Source organism: Pristis pectinata, chromosome 5 (assembly GCF_009764475.1).
Source record: "Pristis pectinata isolate sPriPec2 chromosome 5, sPriPec2.1.pri, whole genome shotgun sequence".
Lineage (NCBI taxonomy): Eukaryota > Metazoa > Chordata > Chondrichthyes > Rhinopristiformes > Pristidae > Pristis > Pristis pectinata.
Genome location: NC_067409.1, coordinates 57471831 through 57496918, shown reverse-complemented (window position 1 = coordinate 57496918; position 25088 = coordinate 57471831).

The window sequence follows — 25088 nt, the reverse complement described above, 5'->3', positions numbered from 1 at the left end:
GACCTCAGCACCATTAATGTAAACAGGAGCGTGTACACTGCCCCCCTTCCTGAAGTCAATGACCAGCTCTCTTGTTTTGCTGACATTGAGGGAAAGGCCATTGTATACAACTAGGCTCTCCATCCCCTTCCAGTACTCCAACTAAACATGTTGACATCATACATATGCTTATCTTCCCCACACCTGGCATAGTAATCTTCCTGGCTGAGATTGTCCCTGAGCTGAGCAGCAAGATCCTGGACAGCACCAGGACCTTTCATCATGTGGGTAGATCAGAATAAGCTTTGCCCCCAAAACTTCTCTGACATACTTCGACTGATAACAGAGTCATGCACCCAGTTTTGTCATCTGTCAAAGCTGATAAGGTATTTTAAAAACCATTAAACCTGAAATAATTATTAAAACTGTTAAAAACGCACCTACAAACATTATTAGTAATTAAAAATATTACTGAAAATACAAATAATTTTAAAAGATGTGACTTAGTCTAAGCCTTCTTCCATGCAATGCAAAGTCTCCATTGAAATGAATAGGCTTATGTATCCTCTGGTGTAAGATTTAAAAGTAGATTACCCAAAGTAAATTTTGGGTGATTGCAGCTCTCTCCTACTCCACCACTGTACTCCATGCAACTGGGAAATTTCTGGTGAGTAATTTCAGGAAATTCAGGACCTCCAAATTCGTGCAGGAGTCTCATGTTTATAATCACTTATGCTGAGAAATGCCAATGGTTTGTGGGAAATAGCAGCAGTCCTCTGTGCGTATGTACATGATGGTGGCTGTGTGCACAGTAGTGAAGGCTTTCGATGAGAACTTGGAATGCATGACTTGAAGGCCTGCCCAGCATCCCTACATGAGCTGTTTTTTTCGGAAAGGAGGTTCCAACAGTGAAAAGACACCTGCATGTTCCACTATTATCCATATTTCAAGAAAGTTCTTCTTTGCCTAGCCAACTTTTTTGAGGAAAGGGGGAGGCAGTTGCTGCTAAATAAATATAGGCACAATGAAGCAGTTCTGCCGATGATGATCCTTGTCTCATGTCCTCTCTTCCAACATAGTAACCTGATAGCCATCCCTCTAACTAACTCACCACTCGAGGGCAATTCAGGACAAGATCAGCTCCTCCAGTTGAAGCAATGGTTCCTGCTGAGGACCACCTGCCATGTTCAGCGATCACTCTATAAATTTTATAACCTTTATTTATACTGCACGGTAACAGGCCCTTCCGGCCCAACGAGCCCACACTGCCCAATTACACCCATATTAACCTACTAACCCATACGTCTTTAGAATGTGGGAGAAAACCGGAGCACCCGGAGGAAACCCACAGTCATGAAGAGAATGTACAAACTCCTTAGACAGCTGTGGGAATTGAACCCCGATCACTGGTGCTGTAATAGTGTTGCGCCAACTGCTACGCTACCGTGCCGCCCTCATGTGACTTTGGAAGAACCACAAAGTTTCCGCACAAAAGACCCCAAATCATGATTCTAACATGGATAATCCAGTTCACATCATTCACAGTGGAGTACCACAACTTCACAGCTCTGTGAGAAACTGAAACAAGGACCTGCACAAAGTCGTATTAATCTGCATTTTTACATGCTGAGGAATTTTATTGGCTACAGCCTTCTGATGAAAAGTTAAGTTGAGGTTCTGGTTGGATTGTGCTGGAGAAGGTGCAGAAGAGATTTACAAGGATGTTGCCAGGACTGGAAAATGCGACCCATGATGAAAGTTTGGATAAACTAGGGTTGTGTTCTTTGAAATGAAGGAAGCAGAAAGGTGACTTAAAAGGTACATAAAGTTATGAGGGGCCTAAATAAATAGGAAGGAACTATTCCCATTAGCAGGGGGTCAAACATCAGGGGACATGGACTCAAAGTATAAGGACTGGAGGGGAAATGTGGAAAAATATTTTCACCCAAAGGTGGTACTGGTCTGGAACTCACTGCTTGAAAGAATGGGAAAGGCAGAAACCACCATCGCATTTAAAAAGTGCTTGGATGTTTGCTGAAAGTTATCACCTGTGGGACTCTGGACCTCATGCTGGAAGGTGGGATTAAGCTAGGCAGCTCTTTTTCAACCAGCCCAGTCATTGAATGGCCTCCTGCTGTGTTGTAAATTTTATATGATTTTCTGGGCTCCATGATCTGCCTAGCCATCTTAGATGAATAAAACAAATACATGGCACACTCTGAGAAAGAGCAGCATGTTCTCTTGGCATCCTGTCAGTCAACTCCTCCTGAACCAACAGTATGAAAACAAATTTACCTCAGTGTTTTTGTGGGACTTAGTTGTGTGCAAACTGACTGATCAAAGTCGAAGTCAAAGTTGAGTACATTATGCACAGGTGCAATGAAAAACTTACTTGCAGCAGCATCACAGACACATAGCATCATGTAAGCAGCATTCATAAGAAAAACATAAATTAAACATAAATTATACATAATTTTTACAAGAAAGAACACAATTAGAACAACAAAGATATATTTAAGTGCAAAGTTATCAAAAGGGTCATAGTGTTGCTAAACTATGGTTTAGGGTTGTGCTGGTTGTTTCAAGAACCGAATGGTTGAAGGGAAGTAGGGTGTGTTTCTTACATCACATTCCAAATCTTTCAGGAACCAAAACGTACTTTAAAGACTTTAGAAACCATCTAACTAAAGTGTCCAGTTGTTTCCAAGAGTCATAGAGTCAAATAACACAGAAACAGGCCCCTCAGTCATCACGTCTATGCAGACCATCAATACCTAATTATACTAATCTCATTTACCAGCATTTGGTTTGTAGCTTTCTTTGTCTTTACTAGTCCAGAGCTCGTTCAAATATTGTGAGAGTACCTGCCTCCCCCATCTTCTCAAACAGTCTGTTGTAGATCGCAACCACCCTCTAGGTGAAAAATTCTTCCCCAGACCCCTCTAAATCTGTTATTCGTAAACTTAAACCTATGCTCTCTGGTCTTAGACACCTCTGTCATGGAGAAAACTTTATTACTATTTACTTTATCTATGTCTCTCATAATTTTGTACTCATCTATCAGGTTCTCCCCTCAGCCACCTCTGTTCCCAGAAAAACAAACCCAGTCTATCCAGTCTCTCCTTATAAATGAAACACAACTAAAACATTTACTCGCTCAGTTCACAGAAAGTTCCTCCAATGCTATGCTTATTCTTAATTTTGGACAAAGGGTGTTGGAGTTGGCTATTGTGGAAAGATTTGTTCAGTGTCAAGTCAGGGTATCTGAAATGATATGGCCGCATACCTTTAAAATAATCAAGAATCAGGAGATGGCCGGTAGATACGTCATAGTCATAGAGCAATACAGCATGGATACAGGCCCTTCGGCCCAACGAGTTCATGCCAACCACTGTGCCCACCCAGCTAGTCCCAATTTCCTGGGTCCGGTCTATGGCTCTCTAAGCCCCGCCCCTCCATGATCAAGATCCCCCAGTAATCTACGATAACCCTCACTATCAACAACACCTCCTAATTTCATGTTATTTGCAAACTTACTGATCAAGTCTTGTGCATTCACATCCAAATCATTTATATAAATAACAAGGCTCCCAAAACCAATCCCTACAGCACACCACTAGTCATCGGCCTCCATTCCGAGAAACAACCTTCAACCACCACCCTCTGCTTCCTACCTCCAAGCCAATTTTGAATCCACCTAATTAGCTCTCCCTGGATTCCATGAGCCCTAACTTCCAGACCAACCTGCCATGTGGGACCTTGTCAAAGGCCTTGCTAAAGTCCAAATTGACAACATCTACTGCCCTACCTTCATCTACCTTTTTGGTTACCTCTTCAAAACACTCTAAAAGTTTTGTCAAGCACAATTTTCCACACACAAAGCCATGCTGACTCTTCCTGATCAGACTATGTCTATCCAAATGCTGGTAGATCCTGTCCCTCAGAATTCCCTCCAACAATAACATCCCTCCATCCCCCATCATTGCAATGCTTTCACCCTGCTCTGATACTAATTGCATTCTGTCACTAACAGGACTCTGGATGGTAACGGTGAATAGAATAAACTACCTAACCAATAAAAGGACAAAGACCTGAATCATAACCTCTGCTTCTCTTCATAGATGCTGCCTGGCCTGCTTAGTATGCTCAACATTTTCTATTTCTGTACCACATCTTCAGAAATTTTAGGGGATAAAGTTTTTATTACAGATTCCGTTCTGCTAGGGTGAGGAGCCTTTGTTGGTATCCTAGATGTTGGCGCACCAAACTGGGCCATGCAGTGAGAAACGCAGCATTATTATTTCAGTTTACGGCGTTGCAATGTGATTAATGATGTTGATCCAGCAAAGTGATGAAAGCAAACTTTTATCAGCTCAAGTGAGAGCACTGGCAGAGTGGTATAACTGTACCATCAATCTCTGCAGCATTGCAATTCACTCCCATTATTTATAATATACACAACATTAGCTTGGCATTCCTATGTTGCAACTTTACAGCAAATACCCAATATATAATGCAGGAACAATCAGAAGAAAATAAAGAACAGAAAAAAAGCATGTTAAAAATTGGAGTAATTCATCCCATTGTTTTAAAATATATATATACATATGTTTTAAAGATAAACTGAATGGACTTTTTTTAAATTCAGTGCTTCATCTTTCATTTATGTAAAGGGATTAAATTAAATGTTTTGGACTACTAGTCAACACTGTGTTGGCAGCTGGCCAATGTGCCACCACAGTGGAATATTACTTATCCAAATCTGCCAAGAACAGATAGGTGATGAGGTCAGATAATTGAACATATGCAATTTCCCAACTAAAGAGCAATATAAGAGTTCTAGTCATAGTTGGATTGTACTAAAACAGCTGGTTCTGATTAAATCATTGGGTAGTGCTGTATAACACACTGGTATCACTGTTCAAACTTTAATTGTGAGGAAACCCTTCACTTTAAAAAGTGGCCAGTGTTGAATGTGTAGGCTCTGATATAACTGAAGTAAACAACTGATTAGAGTAGTTAGCATATATCAAACATAAAATCTTTACAGAAAGAGGCCATTCAGACTATTTATTCTGTTCCCCAGCTCTTAATCTGGAGCTTGCAAGTATTCACTCCCTCAAATGTAAAATCCCTATTGAAATCCATACTGGAGTCAGTTTCCACCAACTTTTCAGACAGTGAATTCTAAATCATATGACTTGCTGGGTGAAAAAGGTTTTACTCATGTCAACCTTGACTTTTTTTGCCAATCACCTTGGATTCCTCTGTTTCTCCACCCTTTCACCAATGAAACAGTTTCTCTTTATTTGCTTGATGCTTCTGAAACTTTCCGATAAATCAGCCCTCAATTTTCCCTGTTGTAAGGATAACAATCATCAGTCTATCCAAGTAACATAGTGGTTCATTCCATTAAACCTTTTGTTCACCTTTTTGGAGTCTTCATATTGTTCCTACAACAAAGTGACCAAAATTGTTTGCAGTATTCTAGTTAGGTTGCACAAGTACTTTATAGAGGCTCAATATGATATGTACTCTTTGCCCAGGATACTAAATTGGTAAATTGGTTCATTAATGTTACATGTACCAAGGTACAGTGAAAAACTTTGTTTTGCCATGCTGCCCATACAGATCATTTTAACCCATCAGTGCATTGAGGTAGTACAAAGGAAAGGAATACTGTATAATTTTTTAATTTGTTTACTTGACCCTGATACTTTCAAAGATTTGAAAAGCAAATACCTGAAAGTGCCAGAAGTCTGAAATAAAAACTGAAAATGCTGGAAACACTCAGCAGATCAGGCTGAGCGTAGAAAGAGAAACAGAGTTAATGTTTCAGGTTGAAAACTCTTCGCCAGTTCTAAGTGCCTTTGATTTGAAACATTAATTCCGTTTCTCTTTCCACCGAAGCTGCTAGACCTGTTGAGAGTTTCCAACATTTTCTGATTTTATTACCTTCAAAGATCTTTTCACATGTTTATACATGTCTCTTTGTTCCTAAACCCACCTTAGAAATGTACTCTTTATAATTTTCCGTCTTTTCTCATTGTACCTACCAAAATGCATCATTTTGCAAGTCCCTGGATTAAATTTCAGCCGCCACATGCACTATAATCCACCACTATATCATTTTATATCCTCTATCAGTGCCCTTCTCATTACGCACCATACTTCCATGTATTTTGCCCATTATAGCTCTGAAATAACATTCAAATTAAAATGAGTTAAAATGTTGTCAGCTGAGATAAATTGATATTGCTTATCCAAATCTGGCCCAAAAATTCTTCAGTTAATGAACTATTAAATAGTTTTGCTGTTGTGTTCTTAATTTTGCAAGACTGGGAACTGAAACTAGAAGGTGTAAGGCCAATACACTGGTTCGGAGGGGCTGAGGCAGGAGTGGATTGGGAAGGTAAAACAAAAATTGGGTTCATGGAAATGGCGTTCTCTGTCAATAACTGGGTAGAGCTTGGTCATCAGGTGTGATATGCCCTCGGGGCTGCTGTACTTGGCATAGGTGTGACCTGTTCCTCACTCCTCTGCCTTGGTAATCACCCAGGACATCTTGCAGTTTATCTGGGGATCCAAGATGGAGCGAGTCCAATGGGTCACAATGCACAAGTGCCCTGAGAATGGGGGCAAAAGTGTATCCAACATTGCCCTCATCCTGATGACCACCTTTGTGTGTGGCTGCATCAGTTGGTGTGTGGACCCAAAGCACATGGACACCAAGTGTCACTACGCGCTGAGGTTCTACCTGTCCCTGGTGTTGCAGAAGATAGGCCTGGCCCCTCTACCGCGCAACGTCCCAGTCAGCAGGCGTTGTCGCACCACCTGCTGGAAGGTTATCAACTTGGTGAAGGACGCCCTTTGGTTTGTCCAAAACTTGTTGGTCTTCCAGCACAGCGAGATATCCGTAAGGGAATGCTGCTGACTGGCACAGTCCAGGCTGCAGGAGTACATGCTGAGGGATGCACTGAAGCTCGGTGCAGCCAGTGCTAAGGCTCAGTGGTGAAGGACCACAGTCTAGGCCCCTTCCGCTACTGGACATGGAGGGGCAGATTTGGGTGGGGAAAGCCCTCAAACAATAAAAGGGGTATCACCTCAGGGAACCATGTGAGTGGCAATTGTGCTGTTTGTTTGTGTGTTTTTCTCTTTAAAGTTTACACTACTGAATGTAACAACCACAAATGTTTTGTTTTTACACTGTTTCTTCCGTTGTATATATTTTTTATCATGAATAAAGTTTATTTTTGAAAAAAAGAAAGGAAGTGGTGTTCTCTGTCAATAACTGGGAAGAACTTGGTCATCGGGTGCGATATGCTCTCAGGGCTGCTGTACTTGGCACAGGTGTGGCCTGTTCTCGCTCCTCTGCCTTGGTATTCACCCGGGACGTCTTCCCATTTTCTGGGAATCCAAGATGGAGTGAGTCTGATGGGTCACGATGCATAAGTGCCCTGTGAATAGGGGCAAAAGTGTACCCAAGTTGCCCTCATCCTGATGATCACCTTTGTGTGTGGCTGTATCAGTCAGTGTGTGGACCCAAAGTACATGGGCACCCTGTGTCACTACGTGCTGAGGTTCTACCCATCCCTGGTGTTGCGGAAGATAGGCCTGGCCCTTCTACCACACAATGCCCCAGTCCTGAAGAAGGGTCCTGACCCAAAACATTGACCGCCTGCTTTACTCCTGGCCTGCTGAGTTCCTCCAGCATCATAGCGATTTTTATCTAATGTCCCAGTCAGCTGAACGTTACTGCACGACCTGTCCTTTGTGGAAGAGTTCTTCCTAGTAAACACCTTTGACCACAAGTCCATCAGGCAGTGGTCAGTGCAGAACATACTGTGGACACTGGGGGACAGGGACATTATGGATTCTGTGGGTTTGTTCCCTGTACAAACAGTCTAAACCATATGGAAGAACACCTCATTGCCAGATCTCACCAACAAGCACCAAGATCTTGCTTGGCTGGCAGTGAGAGGTGCCTCCCAGTCAGAGCTTTCCTCTTGCTGCTCGACCTGCTGACTTCCTCCAGCAGATCGTTTGTTGCTCCAGATTCCAGCATCTGCAGCATCTTGTGTCTCCAGGTGTAAGGCCAGGCCTTGAAAGTAGCTTTACTTCATTCAAGCTTTGCACTTGTTATGGTTTGGTTGGCATCATGTTATGTACCCTAGACTGAGTCTTCCTTTGTTCAGGAGAAGAATAATTCTTACTACTTTGTGTTCTCAATACCTATCAAATTAGGTTGGGAAGGCTGGATTCGCAGAGAGAAGCCACCTCTCACAGCACTTAAGGTGATCTACAAGCTGCAACCTGCAGCACAGCTTGAAGTTGCTGGTCATGCCTCAAGCTCTGCAGGTACTTGCCTGTAGCGTAATGACAGCCAATGAACTTCTTTCTCTCGTGCAGGTCCTTGGGGTCGAGGGCAATTTACTTCTACTCCAGTCCTCTGGATTCTGAGTGGCTGATGAAGACAAAGTACAATCATAGACTCTGACACGAGTGGACCACAAGGTGCTTGACAGAGCAGGTGGATGGGTAGAATGGAAGATAAGTGCCCTTCTCCCATTGTTTTCACTGGGGTTCTGAATGGTCCTGATGAAGACACTTGCATTCCTTGTGCCACCCTAAATGTTCCTTCTCCATTTTGGGTGGTCATGGCCCCAGGGATTCCCATAAATCAATGGCAAAGTTACATTTGAGAACATCCTTGAAGCCTTTCCTTTGTTCTCTTGGTAATCCTGAGCTGTGATGGAGTTCAGATTCGAGTACCTGTTTCAGGAATCTGGTGTTGGTCATACAAATGATATGTTCCTAGAGCTGGCCGAATGTAATTAAAGCCCCCACTTTAACAGGAATATGGCGTGGGAGAAGATGCTGTCACTGTTTCCCACCATTGATTTGGAGAACTTTGCAGAGACAGCATTGATGGTACCTCTCTAGAGTTTTGACCTGTTGTAGATAGTCAATGTCTCAGAAGCATACAGGAGGGAAAGGATCACTGCTACACAGTAGTCCCTGAGTTTTTTGCCGGGGTTGATTATCGAGCACTTAGATATCCAAAACCGTACTGCACAACATAGGCGGTGATGAGTCTCATGATCAATTTCTGTCTTAGCAAAGTGATGGCTCCTGAGATATGAAAAGTAGCCCTTGCTTACTAGGTTTTATTATGGGCCTTTATTGTCAGGAAGCAGTGTTGTACAGTGGGGTGCTTTGGTAGAAGATTGTTGTTTTGCGAATGCTAAGTATAAGGCCTATTCTCCTATTCACGTAAATGAACATGTCAGTGACAACTTGGAATTCAGATTTTGAACATGTGCACACACAAGCATCATCTACATATTGCAGCTTGATTGCACCTTAGTCCTGGAGTGGAGATGATAAAGGTTAGGCAGTTTCTCATTAGTCCTGTGCGAAGCTTATTCTAAGGAAATGAAATTTATGCATATATTATTCCAATTCCAAATAAAAGCTCTGAAAGTTGCATTGGAAGCTTTACACATTAGAATTATCATTCCTTAGTTCCACAGCTAAATAATGAATTTACCAGAGAGCATGAGGTGAATGTGATTAACTGATTATTAAAAAACAGAACTGGAAAAAAGAGAATGAGAATAAGTGATTGGAATGTGATAGATTCTAAATGAGCAGCTATGGAATAGACACATTTCTGTGCAATGCCAGATCGGGGAAGAATAGACAAAGAATATATATTGCAGCAGAAACAGAAGCTACACCTCAGCTCATTCTTAGGAGATTTAATTTTCTCTATCCCTCACTTGTAGAACAATGATATCTTCTCCAGTTAATGCATTTACACCTCTTCCCATTCTTCCTTTTCAAATGATCTTGGAATTATATATCCAGATACATTTAATTACCCGAAGCTGCTGCAGTCATATTGTAAAGTTATTTTGTTTTAATCAAAGACTCATTCTTATTTCTTATGCTTGCATGAGTTTGGTAAAACACAAAGAGATTTTGGAATTGTTACTAAGACAGTTGATGGTTCTAACATTTCCTTAATTCCAAATCAGAAAAATCAATTGCCTGATGTTCTGTTCTGTAATCCTGGACACAAAGTTACCTCTTCTTGCTAAATATGCTACACTTGCCTTCTGTCATGTCTCAAGTTACTCCTCTACTTCATACCAAAATATTATTTCCTGAAAGAAATCTAATTTGCATTTGAATGAATCAGCACTTACTCTCCCACTATCTCCATGGGGAGCCTGTTCCATAGTTTTACCACTCCCTCACAGAAATATTGATCCCACAGTTTAGCACTGAATTTACTCCCCTTCAAGTGAGGCTGTAATCTTTGGTCCTACTGTTCTGGACAAAATGAAACAGCTTGTCATTGGTCTACATCACATAGTCCCTTTAGCATTCTGAAAGCAGTAATCATATAACCACTCAACCTTCTCTTTTCAAGTGAGAACATGCCCTATTTGCATAATTACCCTCATAATCCAATCCATCTATCTCCTTAGTTATTCTGGCTGCTCTCTTTTGTATCCTTTCAATAGCGACAATAGCTTTCCTGTACTGTGGCAAATAAAACTATACATTTTATTCTAAGTGCAGTGACACCAATGATTTATAAAGCTGGTGGATTACCTCACAATTTCCAATACTTACCTTTTAATACTTTATAGACTTGTATTTGCTTTACTTACTATCAGCAAGCATTGTTGTGATAGCTTCAATTAATTGCATTCAGGATTCTCAGATCTTTCATTTTCCATGCACATTATTTTCTTTCTGTTTAAGTAACAAGAGGATGGTTTGTCCCCATGTGAAGCACTTTACATTTCTTTCTATTGCATTCCATCTGCCTGTCTGTCCATCTCACATTTATTCAAATCTTCCTGCAGCTTAAACCCGTTCAGCCTTTCAGTCTACTAACATCATCAGTTTGATTTGCTTGCACTTGCTCCAGAACATCATCATTTTCTGAAAATATAAATGCAACAAAATAAGTCCGAAGACAGATCCTTGTTAGGCCCCACTTGAAACCTTTGCAATCCCTATACCACCACTTTCTGAGTTTTGTCAGTCAATCAATTACGTATCTATAGTAAAATATTCTTGCTGATCCTGCTTTTCTTCTGTGCCAGCCTTTCTGTTTAATGCACTAACTAATATATTTTTGAAAATTGGCAAAGAGAGTTTCTACTGAGGTTCAGTGTATCATTGTACTGTGCAGCAAGTCATAGATATTTTGTGTCATCTTGTTGTCTTGCTTCAACCAGGATGGAAAAAGGATTGCTAGAGTTGACCAAAATGTCCTTGTACCAATGGCTTAACATAATTAGGTTTTCCTCAACTTGCACCAATGTCGTTATGTTTATATTTGTGTATTTGATTGTGTAAGTTATGTATAATTTATGTTAATTTAAGTTTATGTTAATTTATGTTTGTCATGTTTGCAATGTACTGTGCTGCTGCTGCAAAAAGCTAATTTGAACGACATTTATACCCTGGGTATGTATGCCCATGACAATAAATTTGAACTTTAACTTGATCTTCTGCTCCTGATCATCATTCGTTAATTCCTTCCAGAAATGTAAGTCTGCTTGTGTCATCATAGAATAGGTTGGTCTGCATTGTTATTCTCTCTAAAACATGGGTCTAGTGTACAGAGATGTCCATAAGAAAATGCTGCTGACTAGCACATTCCAGGGTGTAGGAGTACATACTGAGGGACACACTGAAATCTCATCTAGGGTCTACCGCCAGTGGACCCTGAGTGGCTGGATCCTGTGTAACAGCTTCTTGAACACCTCATGGATGTAGTTTAAGGCAAAAATGTGAGAGGCATCAAAGCATTGTGACAAAATGTATTGATTTGATGATACGATGAAAGTAGAGAATTTTGAAATTAAAAAATGGGTATATGTTTAACAACAGCTGGGAAAGAGAAGATTTAACACATAATCAAAAAAGGAAGGTGAAAAAATTGCTTGGATATTGCTGTACCATTAACTACCAGTCACTGAATATTTCTAATGAAAAAACATTACTGATCAATGCCAACAAGTTGTTGTTGGTTCAAAAAAATGTCACTTTAAAGTATTAAATTGATATGTTAGTTATACAGATGCAAATAATGAAGTCAGTTTAAATAAGCAAGTAAAATCTATAATTGAATGCATCCAGAAATATTTTGGAACAAAACGGCATCTCAGAAACTACAGCTGGATTAAACATTGTGGCCACTCAGTTCAAATCGTGAACAGCCGTCACCAGAAAAGCAGCAAGTAGATACTATACACCTGACATCAGCCCAGCTCCTTCAATGGGATTTCAGCTGTCTGATTGCAGCTGTGAGATCACAAACAATGACATTAAATGAGCTCTGTTATTGAAGTATATCTCCACTGGTCTTCACAAGGCTTCTCTGGAAGGTGTTTCCTTTTGATTGTGTCCAGATCATCAATACCTTGCAGCCAAGGATGTTATTCTTGCACTGGAGAGAGTGCAGAGGAGATTCACTGTGATGTTGCCTGGATTGGAGGACATTAGTTATGGGGAGACATTGGATAGGCCGGATTTTCCCATAAGCAAAGAAGGCTGAGGGGTAGCCATATAGATTATATAAAATTATACAAGGCATAGATAGGGTAGATAGTCAGAATCTTTTTCCCGTGGTAGCAGTATCAAAAACAAAAGGGCATAATGTGAAAGAAGTGGGTTTTAAAGGGGATTTGAGGGGAAAGTTTCTTTACACAGGGGGTGGTTGATATCTGGAACTCATTGCCAGAGGTGGTGGAGTCAGATACAATCATGACATGTAAGAGACATTTAGGCAAGCTCTTGAATAGGCAATACATAAAAGGATATGGTCCTAATGCGAGCAAGTGGAATTGGTATAGATGGGTAAAAAGAACAGCATAGACATGGTGGGGCTGGAGGCCCATTACTGTGCTGTTAATTTTTATGACTCAATGACTTTTATGTTCACATCATGAGCTGTGTTTTTATTGAGCTCATTTATGTTATTATTATACTTCAGATATCAAACAGGGATTAGTGTAACTCAACACTATTTCCAATGGGTATGATAATTTTTTGTAATGTTGCTCATGTGTACACGACAGAGCAAGTGGAGTTCATCAGATGAGAATATAACAGCTAATATATGAGCCTAGCAGCAAGTTTGTTAAATGCTGCCATTTCAATTAGTTCAAAGGATGAAACTCATTTGGACCAGCCACTAAGATATAGTGGGTACAAGAGTAGGTCAGAGGCTGGTTATTCTACAGCAAGTGACTCACTTCCTGACACCCCAAAGCCTTTCCACTGTCTACAAGGCACAAGTCAGGAGTGTGATGAATCCTTATCTCTTGCCTGAATGAGTTCATCCCCAACAACACTCAGAAGCTTGACACTTTCCAGTCAGAGCAACCTGCTTTATTGACATCCCACCAACCACTCTAAACATCATTTCCTCCTCCACCCTCAGGAGAGGGGGAGATGTACGTGCACCTGTCTACATCAATGGTGCTGAGGTCGAGAGGGTTGACAGCTTCAAGTTCCTGCGAGTGAACATCACCAACAGCCTGTCCTGGTCAAGTCAGGTAGATGCCATGGCCAAGAAAGCTCACCAGCGCCGCTACTTCCTCAGGAGGCTGAAGAAATTTGGTTTGTCCCTTTTGACTCTCACCAACTTTTACCGATGCACCATAGAAAGCATCCTATCTGGATGTATCACGGCTTGGTACAGCAACTGCTCTGCCCAGGACCACAAGAAACTGCAAAGAGTTGTGGACACAGCACAGCGCATCACAGACACCAGCCTCCCCTCCTTGGACTCTGTCTTTACCTCTCGCTGTCTTGGTGAAGCAACCAGCATAATCAAAGACCCCACCCACCCAGGACATTCTCTCTTCTTTCCTCTTCCATCAGGTAGAAGATACAGGAGCCTGAGGGCACGTACCACCAGACAGCTTCTGGTGTCTTCTAGCCCACTGTGGACAGCTTAGGACAGCTTCTACCCCACTGTGATAAGACTATTGAATGGTTCCCTTATACAATGAATGGACTATGACCTCACGATCTACCTTGTTGTGACCTTGCACCTTATTGCACTGCACTTTCTCTGTAGCTGTAACACTTTACTCCGTACTGTAATTGTTTTTACCTGTACTACATCAATCACTCTGTACTAACTCAATGTAACTGCACTGTGTAATGAATTGACCTGTATGATCAGTTTGCAAGACAAGTTTTTCACTGTACCTCGGTACAAGTTACAATAATAAACCAATACCAATACCAATACCAGCACACTATGGCTGCAGTGTCTGTGATCTATAAAGTGCACTGCACTTGCTCTTCTGAATCATTCAGTGCCACTTCCTTAACCTGTGATCCCTATCACCAAGTAGGACAAGGGCAGCGGGCACACGGGAATACCACCACCTACAGGTTTCCTTCTAAGTCAAACACAATTCTAGCTTGGAAATATATCCCCATTCCTTTATCATTGCTGCATTTAAATCATCATAACACAATTTAAAATCTGTCTTTATGAAGTGATGATCCAGAATGTGCAATGCCACCAAAGCTTCTCATTCACTGAGCTGAATGCAAAACTGAAATGACATTCTCAAAGTTTTATGTACTAAAGCTCTTTCTACATAATTGTGCATTTTAAGAATAAAAACCCCTTGCATGTCTTAATTAGCACAGTAGGTGGAACAAACTGTGATTTATGTCTGAGAGGTTCCAAATCCAATGTTAACATTTCTGTTGGAAAGACATTAGAGGTGGTTCTACATAACACAAGTTGAAACAAATTTAAATCACTGCTTTACACTGTAACTGGGGCTGTTTTGAAATATGTTTTTTAGAATTAAATATATTAATTACATGGAAAATTTAATTGTCTTTGTTTTTTTATAATTTCATGATGATGTAACAAAACAAATATCAAAGAAGGTACCATCAAATTATTTCCATCATGTCTGTGTTGCCACCCACTGTTTTCATAAATATTTAATTTCTTTTTAAGTTGTGGGGAAATCAAGGGAAAATCCATCTAATAGTAAAGGCATTTCCCCAATTTCCCAATAGTTATTGTCACAACAATTTATTTTTATATGCAGCACTTTTTACACAAGAAAACATCCTATGATGCATAGTCAGGACAGATGAGGAGATACTATCACAAATGACCAGAAGCTTGGAAGGTTTAAGGAAATATCTTAAAGGAATAAAGTTTAAGATGAGATGGCAGAGGGACTTTGGTAGGGAATTTCAGAGCCAAGGCCCTTGGCATTTGGAGCCATGGTCAACAATGGTGTAGCAAGTACATTTGAGGATGTTCAAGATGCTGAAGCTGGAGGACAACAAAAAAAAGCTGGAAACACTCAGCAAGGGAGGAAATATCTGTGGAGAGAAGGTCGGAGAATGCAGAAATAGGAAGGAGAGAGACCATGGAGAGATTTGAAAGTACGAAATTTTTGATAATTGAGTCTTTGCTTTACCAGAAACCAATGGGAATCAGCAGGTACAGGGGAGCCAAGAGAATGGACAGTGTGAGTTAGGACATGGGCAGCAGTGTTTTAGGTGACCTCAATTTTATGGAGGATGGAAGAAGGGAGCCAGGTCGGGAGATATATCCGGAGGTAGGAAAGGAATAAACAAGAGTTTTCACAGCAGAGATGAGGCTGTGAGAAGTGAGTAAGGAGCTAATATTAATTATTACTTTTTTTCTGTATAAGATTGTATGTCATTTAGGGCCATTCTATTGATACCAATGCCATTGTGAGCCCAACTAACCAGAAATATTAATATCTCCACATCCCCACCAGATCAGCTATTGTAAAGAATACCACTAAAGCACACCTGAGAATTGATGCAACTTGTCAGGCGATCCAGAGGATTCAAGTGATAAATTAATTGGTTTTGCTGCTGAATGGTGCCAAGGCCAAAAGTGGGAAGAAGGAAATATATTAATAATAGGCTGAACTGAGCTGTTGCTATGGTAACAATGCATGCTCAGTACAATCAAAGAAACTCGAGGCAAAGCAAATCTGCTGCACGCACATTCAAGTCTGTTCAGAAATTCAAACATTGTTCTTACTGGTTCGAGGCACTCAAATTGAAATAATGGTTTTGGGGAAAGAATGTTTTTCTATTTATTATGTTTATGAAATTCTTCAAAAGCTTCATAATTATCATAAAATAGTTGGAGCATATTAAATTTTTCATTGCTTTTCTGGTCATCTAAAATTGGAAGTGTTGTTGAAAATCAGAAATGGCTGATTACAGAGCATATTTAAATATACACTGGCATTGTGAAGCAAGACCCTTACAGCTGCTTCTGCACTCTGCTTGATGGCAAGCCACTGTTGATTAGAAACATGTCGAGTGCAGACAAGGATTCTGCTAGAAACCTCTGCGGCTAGAATGGAAACCCATGTGGTTTCAGTTTGGATCAACAAGGGTGAAAACACAATTCGAATAATTTTCATTCCATTGTGCAGGATCTCGTGGAAGAAGATGTGTCAATAGGAATTAAAGAAAAAGGACCTGTACCATTATGTTATTCAGTCATGTATTACATTTAAAATTCAGAAATGTCTTTTGACAGATCCAGCCTAAAAATCAATGGGCAGCTCAGTACACACAACAAAGAATTTAATTCCATAATAATTAAACTACATCTATTTTGCTTTTGCTACTAATGCAGTGTTATTCTAGTCTGTGTTGGTGCCCCATTATAAATATCACAGTCAAATCTACCCCTTGTGTTTTAGTAATTTTCACTCCGGTTATATGAGGTGAAACTTGTTATTCTGGGGGTTGTAAAACAGGAGACAATTGATCTGCTGATGCTTGATTTTTCTTCCCATCACTATTGCTCATTTTACACCCTTGTCAATGTTGACAATTCACTCTAATATTACAGCAATAAAACCCTCACCTTTACATCTCCCTATCTTGTTCCTCCTATTTTTTCTCGACTCTCTTTCTCTGTTTGTCTCCTTTGTCCCAATTTCCTACCTACTCCAGCACTTTCCCACCAATGCAAATAATTTTTCCTGCTCTTTTCAATTTAAATCATGTAACTTGCTATTCCTGCCCTGCTCCCAAAACCCATTGTGGTGGAAGAGAAGAATGACAATCAATCACAAGTCAAGATTTGAAAAAAAAACTAATATAAACAAACCAATCTGTGGGTTAAGTGAAACATGCATGTTTTTAACTTTAAATATTAAAAATCTGTGGTTAGCTAAATAATTGTGGACCTGAACTATAATAAGATTAAGATTTCTTTATTAGTCACATGTACATCAAAACACACAGTGAAATGCATCTTTTTGCATAGTGTTCTGGGGGCAGCCCGCAAGTGTCACCACGCTTCCAGCACCAACATAGCATGCCCACAACTTCCTAACCTATACGTCTTTGGAATGTGGGAGGAAACTGGAGCACTCAGAGGAAACCCACGCAGACATGGGGAGAACGTTCAAACTCCTTACAGACAGTGGCCAGATTTGAACCCGGGTTGCTGGCGCTGTAATAGTGTTACACTAACCGCTACACTACCGTGCCTGCCCACTAAACAATGTTTAGGCTTGACAACGTGTCATTACCTTTGTTTTTAGTGGATCCCCAGTTTGCCATGGAGTGAAGGTTTGGATATGAAGTGTCTTAAAATCACAATAAATTTAGTGTAATTCAACAAGGTAGAAATACAATATGATAATATTAAAAAACTAAATTGGCTAGATGGTCATGTTTCTTAGATATCCACTTCACAGTAGTTGTAGGGTCCAGGACCTGGAAACTTCCTTTTAGGATGCTCTGATATATAATGAAGGTGAACAGTGCAATGAGCTAGCACACCATTTTTCCAGCAATTGGGGATAAATATAGATCCAACCAAATCCTCAATGATAGTTTCTTCAATCTGTTAGTTTTAAGCACCCAATGAAAAATCAATTTGCGAGTCTCAACTCAGCTGCTAGAGGTTTTGACATGCTCCCATCATAAATGCAAACAAGTCAGTCTCTTAGCACGTAACTGTCCAAAATGCAACACTGATTGCCAATTCTGTACAGTTCTCAGTTTTGGAAAACCTTAATGGATGGCCAGGGTGGGAGGCTGAAAAATTAAATCTAGTAAATTAATGGATCTTCTTTGAACAAATCATTGTTCAGGCAGAACACTGGAAACAATAGTTGACCCATATGTGCTTAAAGTTGAGAGTAGTGCTTATTCTCAGCATTGACATCCAAGTAAGGTTTAGCAAAGGGAAATAAAAAAGAACTGCAGATGTTGGAAATCTGAAATTAAAAAATAGATCTGAAATACAAACAGGAAGGACTGGAAATATTCAGCAGGTCAGGTAACATTCTGTGAAATTAGAAACAGAGTTAATATTGCCCCTTCACCAATTCTGCTCTGCTGAATATCTCCCAGCACTCTTGTCTTTATTTAAGGTTTAGTTCTGTTGCATTTAAGAGAAAAATACCATATTTAATTTTTGCTTATAAAATCAAAAGAGGAAGATTATAGATTTAGAATTCTACCAGATGAACCTGTATACTGTTTTTAATCAGCATTTAATTTCAAGAGGACAATCATAATGGACAAACAGGAAAACAGGTAGTCATTGAATTTACTTATTTTTCTGCACAGCACTTGTAAAGCAGCTGCCAAGTTATTCCTGAATTTTGAGTTTCACATTTATGTTAGATGACATCAGAAGTTACTTAATGCCTCCATCATAAGCAGATAATGCACAGTCATCAGCACCAAAGATCACTCATGGCCCCATGAAAATATTCTTTAAAAACACAAAAATCTAGTCTTTTGGGAGAGGTTTCCCTCCTTTTAGGATTTTCAGTACCTAAACAATGAGACTACCAAATGCCATGCATAACTTGCTTTTTAAAAAATAAGTAATAAATGCTGGCCTTGCCAGCAACACGCAGGTAATGAAAAAAATAAGTTAAAGGAAATCCTGTTCAGATGTTCCAAGTAGGGCCCTACATTTGGTGAAAGAGTTTATCTGCATATTTAAAGAGCTTACCACCTATTTTCACAAGATCACAAGATCACAAGATAAGGGAGCAGAAGCAGGCCATTCGGCCCATCGAGTCTGCTCCAAGGAAAAGGGAAAAAGAAATGGGGTGGGAAAAAAAGAGAGAGAAAAAAAAAAACTATTCTAATCCCATTTGCCAGCCTTATCCCCATATCCCTTGATACCCTGACTATTTAGATATCTGTCTATCTCCTCCTTGAACACCCCCACTGATCTGGCCTCCACTGCTGTGCGTGGCAAGGAGTTCCACAATTTCACCACCCTCTGGGTAAAGAAACTTCTCCTCATCTCTGTCTTGAAACTGTACCCTCTAATTCTAAGATTGTGCCCTCTGGTCCTGGACACGCCCACCAAGGGAAACAGCCTAGCCACATCTACTCTATCCTTACCTGTCAACATTTTAAATGTCGCTACGAGGTCCCCTCTCATCCTTCTGTACTCCAGCGAGTACAGTCCAAGAGCCGACAAACGCTCATCGTACTTAAGCCCTTTCATTCCTGGAATCATTCTCGTAAATCTCCTCTGAACCCTCTCCAACGTCAGCACATCCTTCCTAAGATGCGGGGCCCAAAACTGCGCACAGTATTCCAAATGAGGCCTCACTAGCGCCCCGTAGAGCCTCATCAACACTTCCTTACTTTTATACACTATACCTCTCGAGATGAATGCCAACATAGCATTCGCTTTCTTAACCACCGATCCAACCTGGTGGTTAACTTTTAAGGTATCTTGTATAAGTACCCCCAAGTCCCTTTGTACTACCGCACTATCAATCTTCTCTCCTTCTAGATAATAATCTACCCGCTTATTTCTACTTCCAAAGTGTACAACTGCACATTTCTCAACATTGAATCTCATCTGCCATTTTCTTGCCCATTCTCCTAAACTGTCTAGGTCCCTCTGCATTCTTTCTATTTCCTCTATGCTCCCTACTCCTCCACTTATCTTGGTGTCATCCGCAAACTTAGCCACACAACCATTTATTCCATCATCCAAATCATTGATGTACAAGGTAAAAAGGAGAGGCCCCAACACCGACCCCTGCGGCACACCACTAGTAACCGGTAACCAACCAGAACAAGATCCTTTTATTTCCACCCTTTGCTTCCTGCCAACCAGCCAATTCTCCACCCATTTTGCTACCCTGCCCATAATTCCATGACCTCTCATCTTATTAATCAGTCTCTTGTGAGGCACCTTATCAAAGGCCTTTTGAAAGTCTAAATACACAACATCTACCGCCTCTCCCTTATCCACCCTACCTGTGATTTCTTCAAAAAACTCCAATAGGTTGGTCAGACAGGACCTCCCCTTCACAAAACCATGTTGACTAGGTCCTATCTTGCCTTGCGCCTCTAGGTATTCGGTAACCTCCTCCTTGAGGATAGACTCCAATAATTTTCCCACCACTGACGTCAGACTAATAGGTCTGTAATTGCCTTTGTGCTGCCTCCCACCTTTCTTATATAACGGAACTACATTCGCTACCCTCCAGTCCTCCGGAACCATGCCAGAATCTATCGATTCCTGAAAAATAATCGCCAACGCCTCCGCTATCTCCACAGCCACCTCCTTCAGAACCCGGGGATGCACCTCATCCGGTCCGGGAGACTTATCAGCCTTAAGCCCCTTTAGTTTTCCAAGCACCTTCTCCCTATTAATCTCAATTGAACTCAGCTCCAATTCGTGAGACTCCTGACTAACGGGCACATTGCTTATGTCCTCCACGGTGAAGACCGATGCAAAATATTCATTCAATTCCCTTGCCATCTCACTATCATCCATTATAATACCTCCTGCACCGTTATCAATTGGTCCTATGTCAACCCGTGTCTCTCTTTTATTCCTTATGTATTTAAAAAAACTCTTAGAATCCTTCCGAATGTTGTCCGCCAGCTTCCTTTCGTAACTCATCTTTGCTTTCCTAATGACCTTCTTAGTTTCTCTCTGCAGATTTTTAAAATCGTTCCAATCTTCTGTTTTCCCACTAATTTTTGCTACTTTGTACGCCGCCCCTTTTGCTTTTATTTTATCCTTCACCTCCCTCGTTATCCACATCTGTGCCTTTTTTCCATTCAAAACCTTCTTTTTTCTTGGAATATATCTGTCCTGCATTGTCCTTATTTCCTGTAGAAATTTCTTCCATTTTTCCTCTGCCGTCCCTCCAGCTAACTTACTCCTCCAATCAATTTGGGCCAACTCATCTCTCATACCTTTGTAATTTCCCTTATTCCACTGAAATATCGATACACCAGTTATCAGCTTCTCCTTCTCAAACTTGAAACTAAACTCAATCATATTGTGATCACTTGTTCCCAGTGGTTCCTTTACCTTTAGTTCCCTAATCACCTCGGGTTCACTACACAGCACCCAATCCAAAACAGCCGATCCCCTGGTGGGCTCCTCAATAAGTTGCTCCAGAAAAACATCCCTTAGACATTCCACAAACTCACTCTCCTGAGTACTACCGCCTTGCTGCATTTCCCAGTCCACCTTCATGTTAAAATCCCCCATAATTATCTTCACATTGTCACTCTGACATGCTTTTTCTATCTCAATCTGCAATTTATGGTCCACTTCCTGACTGCTGTTCGGGGGCCTATATATGACTGCTATTATTGTTCTTTTACCCTTGCTATTTCTCAGCTCCACCCATAAGGATTCCACCTCCTCTGACCCAATGTCCTTCCTTTCTATTGATTTTATATCGCTACTAACCATCATGGCCACACCTCCCCCTCTGCCTACCCTCCTATCCTTCCTATATACTGTATACCCCTTGACATTCAGTTCCCAATCACATCCATCATGAAGCCACGACTCAGTGATTGCAACGATGTCATATTTATTAACCTGTAGTTGTGCCACTAGGTCATCTACTTTATTCCTGATGCTACGTGCATTTAAATATAGTATGTTTAGACTGGTATCTGCTATTGATTTTATTGTACCTCTATTGATCAGCAGATTATCCTGACTTTCTACCTGTCCATCCTTCTTACTATCTTCGCTACCTACTATCTTAGACATGTTCGTGTATGGGAGTGCTCTGTGGTCATTTGAAGGCAGCCCACAATTTGGTTTAAACAGGTAAGTAGAAGCACAAGGTCCTTACTAGATTTACCAAATGTTTCGTAGACATGAAATGGGCAGCCACAATTTGAAAATCTCTTCCCAATCAATATTTCTAAGGTATAAAGTACTTAATTATAGGGATAACATTTAATAATAGCAGTGAATGAGCAATATTAGCTTACAGAGTGATATAATGCAAGTCTACTATAAAAATGACAATAATGTGCAGAGTATTATTAATGAAATATATAAAAAAGCACAGCAACTGTTAAATATACTGTTGCAATTTAATCCAGCATGCTATATTCCAGTGGTTAAGCTTCAGGAAGACTTCAATCCTGCTATGTAATATCAAGCTCCAAAACTGCAAGAATTAGAATCTTGAAACTGAAATGCTTGTGGCCCCTGACTTTTAAACAGAAACTTGGTGACAATGTCAGTCTGACTGCAAACTACTCAATAATCCAAACAGCAAAACTCCTGGGAAATACATTTTCCAGTAAGTATGTTATTTTAATTATTTTTAAAACCATAAAAAATGTCTTCTAGGGTAAAGCAACTTTAATTAATTAAATGTTGGCAGCTTATAAGTCTTCAACCCTGTGACGTCGCTACTGAGAACAAAATGTTTGGTTTGTCTAAAGCATGGTAGATTTGCAAATCTAAAGCAGTTTCTTTTCAGATTGCTTACAGTAAGAAAAATCTTCAAATGAATGCAATTACTTAATAAAGCAGGAGCTGGGCAAGATCACTAAGATTTTAAGGATGTGGATGTTTGCAAAGAATTCAGCAAAGAAAGAAGAAATTCCTAAAATATGCACAGGAGAATATTCTTGATTAGGATGTTTGCAGTCAAATAAAATTGCCTGTTAAGGTTTGTATGCTCCCAAACTGTATTAAAATAACTTAAATCTGCTTTATGTTTCTTCTACCTTTCTGTAGCTTGCCTGCAGCTTTGTTCCTTTATCTGCTACCCACTATTTGATAACCAAGTATACATCCAGCAGAGTAAAAGCCCTTCTATTGTTTTTTGGGGAATGAAGTGGGCAGGTTATGTTTCAACGAGTGAGCATCTGAACACCAATGAGTGCAATAAATAATCATATAAAACATAAGACACAATGAATAAAGGATGTTCAAATGGAAAGATCATGTAGAAGTTGAAAAGGTAGAATGGAGGCAGAGGTAATCAAATAAAATAATAAATGAATAATAGGAAGTTTTCAAGAAAGAGACAGGGTTGGAACACAGAAGGTACATTCCTATGAGTGGGAAAGCGTGGGTGACCTAAATTGGAACTTCCTGAAGAAGATAGAAATTAAAATGAGATAGCACTAAATGTACTAAGCATGCAATACCAGGTAAGCAATTGTAGATAGTTACTCATAAATCAACAACAATAAAATCTTCAAATCCACCACTGCCCTGCTTTACATGTCACTACTACATTTCTAAGATAAGAATTCTTTTTTAGTCACATGTACATCAAAACACATAGTGAAATGCATCTTTTTGCATAGAGTGTTCCAGAGCAGCCCGCAAGTGTTGCCACACTTCCGGTGCCAACATAGCATGCCCACAACCCATACACCTTTGGAATGTGGGAGGAAACCGGAGCACCCGGAGGAAACCCATGCAGACACGAGGAGAATGTACAAACTCCTTCCAGACAGTGGGTTCAGCTCTGGCCTTTGTCTGTAAGGTTGGAAAATTGTTGATTTTAATACTGGCTTCTTAAAATAATGTGTTTCCTAGTGCCTGTTAAATAAAAAGAATACTTAGCTAAAGAGTGCTTAATATGCTAAACTGAAGTTGTTTTTCCTAAAGATTAAACAGCAAATGATCCATTAACTTCTCCGTGTGATCAGAAACCATCTCCACTCATTGCATCTCCTTTTTGTTTGTGAAATCATGAGTTAAAAACAGAGAAACAGACAGTAGAAAAGGAGTCAGCCAGTGAACTGTGGTGAAATAGATGGAACTGCAGTTGGAGGAGGTTTAAACCAGGACTGTTGGTTATGTAGCCAAGTTATTCTGTTTGCATAAGTGCAATGACTCATGCAGGTGGAGTGGTATGTTGATTATTTTATATCTTTCCAAACACATAACGTTAACCAAATGAATCTGCTGAGCATTTCAAATCAATCCACCTTGCCTCATCTACAGATAAATCTACCTTTACACTACAACAGTAGCTACACTTAGAGAAAATACTTAATTGGTTGTTACAGATTGGGACTTCCTCAGGTTGTGAAAGGTGTTAAATAATGGCAATTCTCTTTTCCTTCTTACCTTTGGGGAATTTGAAACAAAAACACATGCAAAGAAAGTTAACATCTGGTTCAGGTCACAATGATTGTTGGAACTGCAGATGTGGCTTTGATATGAGTTAGAGGTCGGGGTGGGGCTTAGAGTGGAGGGAGGGTGGGATGGGGGGGCAGTTGGGGGAAGTAGGTGTGGAGAGGAGAGAGTGAGAGAATCCAGGGTGGGTTGCGAAGTGTAGCGGGGAAGCCAAAGGTGGGGAGGAGGGGTGAGGGCCAAGAGTAAAGTGCAGGAATGCCAGGATGGGATGGTGTTGTTGTGGGGTGGAAGGGGGTGATATCTGAGATATAGAGGGATCTAAGATGCAGTGTGTTTTGCAAAAGGCTAGTACATAGGTACAGCAAGTATTTAGGGAAACTAACATGATGTTATTGTTGATTACTAGGAGAACTGAATAGAATAGGACAGTTATGCTTCAGTTATATAGGGCCACATCTGGAGTACTGTGTACAGATTGTTACTTAAGGAATTTATTCTTTTGCATGGGAAGTAATTCAAAGAAGCTTTTCTGACTAATACCTGGAATAGATGGGTTTTCTTACAAGATCTGTTTGGACAGGCTAGGTTAGTATTTAATGGAGTTTAGAAAAGTGAGGGGAATTTGATTGAAATATATAAGATCCTGAGGGGTCTTGACAGGGTGGGT